The following is a 6,667-nucleotide window of genomic DNA, read 5'->3' as shown; positions in this document are numbered from 1 at the left end:
AATTGAGTCAACAATATTAAGTTTATATCTATGGATCTTCTTAGAGAGCCCAAAGAGAAGGGTCTATATTTCAAATATGGTAAAAAATATATAATCGAGTGTGATATCTTGACTTTGATTTAAAATCTTCTCAACTTCTCCCAAAATGGACTTAAAGAACTCTAAAATCATTAAATAGGGAAAATCTTGAGCAAAAAAATCCCGAGGATTGTAACTCGATATTTTTTTCAAATTGACAAGGACTGTGGCCATCCGTCATGGATGTTACTATGTGAACGATATTTATGAGTCATATTAGTCATTAGTGTTCGTGTCTATAGTATGGATAGTCCAAAAATACTAGATTTTTGGACAAAACTAGCGTATTTTTGATATTTTGAATATTATTTATTGTAAATATCCTAAAAAACTATAAAAACTTCTATTATAGGGTGTCATATAAAAAAAGCAAGTGGCATTTTTAGTCAGTTTTGGAGATTTAATGCAAAAAGAAGGATCGACAAACACTACAACAAAAAGGCCTCATAGGCGCACATTTAGACACGATTTTTGAATATAGAGAAATTCTTACGGGCGCGTCTATCCACCCGTCTATTTGCGCGTTGTCGTCGCATTAAGAGTTGAAGGTCTACCACCAGGGCTTTTAGTGCAAAAGAAGGGTTTGGGATTCAAGATTCCGAAAGGATAAATGGATTGGGTTTTGATAAGATTTGGGAATTTGATGGACCAAAAACCGGGCCGGCACTGGCTCATGCACTAGCCGGGCCTCGTCACTACGCACAAGACAACCCCTCCGCCTCGCGGCCAGGAGCGTCTATCAAAATCTCTGCCTTCCTAAACATTGCGTTTGTAATACGTTGTTTGTAGTCCACTCTTCTCTCACCCACTACTCCTCAGAGGGAGTCCCTTACACATTGCCTAATGGCACGAAGCACAGACATAGGGGGTCCTCCAACGGTTGAGTGCCGCCACCCCTCTGCGACTCTCCTACACCTTGGGGATTGGCCCCTCGATGCGTCGCTCAACATATAAACATTTCGCACAAAATCCACTCAAGGTACCATTTAATCGTATACAGGAATGTACCATTGTCCTTACTTCTCTTTTCCCTAGCCCCCACGACTAGCCTATGGCTTAGGGTGCCCTGTCTCTCACTCAACGTGGGTCAATGTCCTAATGAAAACAATTGCTGTGCATCCAGGATTTTTGATACCTTTAAATATTTCCATGATTTATGCATATTGTGGATGCCAAGTGCTCAAACAATTATGAAATCGATATTGTGCACATGCGGAAAACATCATTTCAATGATTTTCAACTACCGTTCTTATGCGGCGTTGCACGAACCTAGCACCGAGGGAACCCTCGTGCTACTAGGCCCTTATTTTATAATTATTCACCGACCTATATGGCATGCAAAAAAAAACAGAAATCTTTTCATCATTTTACTCCACATTTAGACACACTTTAACCACTCTACCCTCCCATCGATCAAATGTTGCATTGTTGTATAGATTTATAGGGTATTTTCCTATCATTTTATGTATAGAAAGAGTGAAAAACACACTAGAACAAGAAGGTGGGGTTGAACTGATGCAAATCCTCATGCTTCAGTCTCCACAAACATTCACAAACATTGCTCTTAATTTTCATTGATTTTCCGCACGCAAAATACATTTTTCTCCTATTTTTAGTGATTTTTCTCTATTTTCCTTGTATTTTCTCTTATTTTTTGCATTATTTTATTACTAAAAATTCAAAATAGGTTATGGGCTGTGGCCCTTAGTTCCTTCTTGCAGCAAAAATGAAAATTTAGTTGGTGTTCCTATTCATTTTTTCATTTTTATGCCCAAAAACATCATTTTCCCTTGATTTTCTATATTTTACGTGTTTTAGTATATTATTTTGAGCCACAAGATGCATATTTTTCTGATTTTTTGATTATGATCAGCAAGTACTCATGGAAAACAGCAACATAAACAACATTTTATCAATCAAAAGCCATGAAATCTCAAATTTCCTTTGAAAACATTGAATTACCGCTTATTTGCGTGTTTCGAGTTTCATGTCCATGGCTGCAAATCTGAAAATCAGCAGCACTTCATGTCCAGCACAATCACAAATCACCATTTCCAGCCCGTGGAGCAATCCGATCCATGCCGGACAAGCCTCCATCATTCTTTCTTCTTCCTTCTTCTTCCCACATGAATTCTCCCTTAGAAGAGAGAGAGGGAGGAGAGAGAAAGACTAGATTTCTATCTCAGCATTCACGCCATCAATTGAGGAGCAAAGGACGGCGATAAGATCCACAGATAGGAGGGAATGAAGCCCCATAAGCCATTAGGCAGGGTGTTTGTAACATCCATGATGCCCTCTCTCCATCCATGGCGAAAAAAACGGCGCCCTCTGTTGATCACGTTTTTTCATCCCTCTTCATTCTCTCTCCACGTTTTTTGCTTCATAAGGTGCATAAAATTTTTTGGGGGGGTCCAAACTCAAAAGGCATGCTCAAATTTGGCCTCCCAAGTGTCCACATTTTCATATCTTGACCATTTTGTGGCCATTTCTCCGTCCGGACTCCAAATTGAGCTCTGAAAAATCCTCGGCGTCCGGCTTGGAATCCCGCATCGGCCAGTAACTCGTGTCAACCCGCACGACAGTCTAAAAAATTATGAAAAATCAACAAGTGTCGCTCGGGCGCCTTTAAAGCACTTAGACGCTTAAAATCGTCCTAGATCGAGCCGCCGCCCTCGACGTTGAATATTTTTCCCTTGATATTCATAATTTTTAGCTATTTTTAAGCACTTCCCGTCACCTAAATTCTGCTCTCATTGGCGACCACGGGATAGGGCGACTCAGCCTGTCGAATCCACGAATATATCTGCACAACATAAACAACCAAAGAAACATCAAATTGATACAAAACAAATATATAATAAAACTCAGCACAATGCTCCCCCTACCCCTGGACAGAACCAAGGCATGACATCCACAAGGAGTAGGCCTAGCATAACCTAATAGAAGATCTGAAGTGAGTCGCTAACCGGCTGCTCCAACACAGCCAAACTAAAAAAACCTATCAAAGAGGTTGCCCTAAGTGGTAGTCTGAACTATTACCAACTAAAGACAACACAACTAGGAGCTCCTACAAGGCGAGGACTCCTATAGCCTGATCAAAGAGTATTTTCTTTCAGTAGATGTCTTCTTTCAGGTTTGTATTGGATGAACATACTTGGGCATGTAAAAAGGAGGGAGCTGAGCGTAGTGACCCAAGGAGAACAGGGCATCGGCCTCAGAACCTGTCTCGGCACCCAAGAACCTACCAAGCCCTCGCAAGGCGACACTTAATCCTTTTCTAATGCTCACTTTTATTTTCGCTCCAACCTTCCTTGTTTTGTCATTGTTTTTTTCCAGCAAGAAGCCACCCCTAGGAAGACAAGGTATCGGCCCCGGGTCTGACTCATCCCCAAGAACCTACCAAGCCTTCGCAAGGCAATGATCAACTGCTTATATATTTTCATTTCTTTTATTTTCTTGGGATAGGGGTTAGAATCCCTTTTTACACACCTTCGTATTTATATTCATCTTTTAGGATGTACAGAGTTTCTTGGCATCATCATTATTAGCTTCTGGCAAGCTTCTCTAACTGTCTCACTACTAACAAGAACTCCTAGAATGGCTGCCTAGCAGGCTAGCAAAACAGGGCCACTAGGACTTCCTTCTAAAACAGGTCTTTCGATGCCTGACAATGTCTTTACAGGAGGCAATGACTACTCCGACCTCCCTCAAACATACTTAGCCTAAACCTGGGACTTCATGCCTTGGTTGCCGGTCCCCAACAAAAATGTATCTCCTCGACAAGTACAAATACACATATAACAGGAAAGAAAGGTACTTGTAAAGGAGAGGTATCACCTGGATTGGCCACAAGAAGCTTCCATCGCAGCAAAGGCTCCTCCAGGCTCCACCAAATTCCAGGAACACGAAACCTGTCTAGCACAACACATAAAACAAAAACCCGATTAAACGCATCCGCACTAGACAGGGAAATGGCCCTCTTGGCCTAATGAAATCAAACACTTCACTACAAAACTGAATCGGCCCTCTTGGCCTAATGAAATCAAACAATACTACGCATAACATCCTCCTGGAAATAACTATGATAGACATCAAAGCATACCATTCCCAGGGGAACAGGGCTCGTAGCCCTAAACTAGGTGCATTAAATTATGACCCATCCCTCCTGCGTATATCGCAAGAGGTGTTCGCATCACATGTCGTCTAATCAGTCTGTGGGTCCAAGATAATAAAGACAGATGAGTCTCGCTTGCCCTCTACATCACCCAGATCAACCATTGTCTGCCAAAGAGGGCATGTTCAGAAAGCATACCCCACAAACGACCAGGTCCTGTCTCACCATCAATAGATATATCGAGACAAGGGCCACAATGCAAAATTAGCCAAAGAATCGACAAACTGATTCCAACGCCGTGGAATCAACTGAAAAGACACTCTATCAAATTCGTCTAGCAGGGCTATGGCAGTATGATGGTACATGCAAAGGATGGGGTTTCGTACCATGTACGTCCCATTGAGTTGATTTAAAACCAACTGAGAGTCCCCTTTCACCAATAACTGGCGGATACCACCCTTCTTTGCAATATTCAAACCCATTATCAAGGCTTTGTATTCTGCCATATTATTGGTAAAATTCACCCCGAGATAAGCAGCTAACTTCATGGCAATGCGTCATCGAGGGTCTCGGATGACAACTCCTACACTTCCTTTTTTGCATGCACCCTTGGACGCCCCATCAAAGTACAAGGTGTACGTCCATAAAGGGTTTACATATCCCGCCATCCGGAACTCTACTCGTAATTATGGTAATCGAAATTCAGCATATTCAACAGGTGGACTGTAGGCTCCATCCCTCCATCCTCATTGAATTCAACAGGGATGCTCATCAAAATTTGTAGGCAGTGATGACAGAAGACCTTGATCTCCCAAATAAATGTCCCGCCTTCTTGCTCAATCACCTTGTATCCTTTGCTCCACCAAATGAGCTTTCCCTGATGATACCTTTGTTCTAAATATGGGTGTTCTAAATAAGGGATCAGACGACCCATCAACCTCTATCACGATTTCCTTGCAGATGTTTGATCGATCTCGCCTAGACTTGCAAGGTAGTCATAGCATTAGTGCAATCAGAAATAATAAGGTCTAATCTTATTAAGATTAACCTTATTTTTAAATTCTATCCCCTCAAGGTCAACTAACTAGACCGTCGATTTATTCTTTCCTATTCTAACGATCCTATAGGGCCCATCCCATTTGAGCTCTAGCTTGCCTGGAAATAATTCACGTCGTGCATCATAATACAGAACAAGCTGTCCTTTCTTGAAGGTGTATTTCTTGGCTTTGAGGTCATGTAGCTGCTTCATTCGGCGCTTCGCCACTTCTTGGTGCAATAAGCTCTGTAGCTTAAGCTCATCTAAATGTGCCAGTGTCGTCAAGCGCTCAAAAAGTGCGTCTTCATCACTCAAAGAATGATTGATGGCGAACCGAATAGTCAGCAGCTCAATCTCTAAAGGCAAGACACACTCCTCCCCATATACTAACTTGAACGGGGTATGGCCAGTGGCTCGTTTGAAAGTCGTATTATAGGCCCACAATGCCACATATAACTTTTTATCCCAATCCCGTTTCTTTTCCGACACAATTTTGGACAGAATGCCCACAAGCTGCTTGTTGGTGCTTTCAACTTGCCCATTGGCTTGCGGATTATATGGGGTTGTCTTGTTATGCTTGATTTGCTACATCTCTGTCAAACCTTTAATCACCTTATTCAGGAAATGGGTTCCGTGGTCCGACACTAATTCTTTTGGCGGACCAAACCGACATATTATTTGCTCTAAAAGGAAACTAGCAGTTTCTTTAGCATCATCTTTCCTTGTTGCACGTGCTTCTGACCACTTTGTGAAGTAGTCAGTTGCTACAATGATGTACCTCTTTTGTGTAGTCGATGACGGAGTAATAGGACCCACAAAGTCTATTCCCCACTTCTCAAATGGAAGTATCGCCATAATAGGGGTGAGTGATCATTTCCTATTCTCTCGACTATCATGTCGTTGATAAATATCGCATCTCTTAACATACGCAAACGCATCCTGGAAGATGGCAGGCCACCAGTAACCTGCTCTTAAAGCCTTTTGTGTTGTAAGCCATCCAGTAAAATGGCCGCCGCAAGCAGAATCATGGCACTCTTCCAAAATGAATGGCACCTCGTCACGCATCACACACCGGCGATAGATATCATCAACCCCTTGCCGATATAATGTACCTGCTTAATTTTCCTTCTCTCAGCTTTAGATAATTCGAATCCCGCCTCTCCTGTCGATAAATAATGCGTTATTGCAGCATACCAGGAGGGTATAGATGCCGTATCTATTTTAAATAACAACTCCATGTCACTACCTTCAGCCACAGATTCTTTCGGCTCCCCAAAGTCCACAAGACATTCCACGATGCCTTGCAACCTTGGTGGCTTACTCCTGATTTCATAATCAAATTCTTGCAAAGTGATCAACCACTTTTCTAGACGATTAGACGGCTGTAGCTTATTCATCAATAATCGAAGTCCCTCCGCCTTCGTATAAAGCACGACTT

Source organism: Lygodium microphyllum, chromosome 22 (genome assembly GCF_053477565.2).
Source record: "Lygodium microphyllum isolate KBCC chromosome 22, Lygodium_microphyllum_v1.1.10, whole genome shotgun sequence".
Classification (NCBI taxonomy): domain Eukaryota; kingdom Viridiplantae; phylum Streptophyta; class Polypodiopsida; order Schizaeales; family Lygodiaceae; genus Lygodium; species Lygodium microphyllum.
This window is presented reverse-complemented; position numbering follows the sequence as displayed.